Genomic DNA, 215 nt, shown 5'->3' with positions numbered 1-215 from the left:
TCCTCCGCAGTTCTGGGGAGCTTCTTCCCAGGTGACATGGGGGGGGGCAGCGGCAGAAGTAGTTCTCCACCAGCTCTCAGGCAGTCCCCGATGTTGCTGAGTCTGCCTGATGGCTCCCTCTGAGGCCGAGATGACAGTTGAAGAGGGAGGGGCCTCTTCCTTCAGGCAGTCCCCGATGTTGCTGGGTCTGCCTGATGGCTCCCTCTGAGGCCGAG

This window comes from Sceloporus undulatus, chromosome 4 (assembly GCF_019175285.1).
Source record: "Sceloporus undulatus isolate JIND9_A2432 ecotype Alabama chromosome 4, SceUnd_v1.1, whole genome shotgun sequence".
NCBI classification, from domain to species: Eukaryota; Metazoa; Chordata; class Lepidosauria; order Squamata; family Phrynosomatidae; genus Sceloporus; species Sceloporus undulatus.
Note: the sequence above shows the minus strand (reverse complement) of the source record.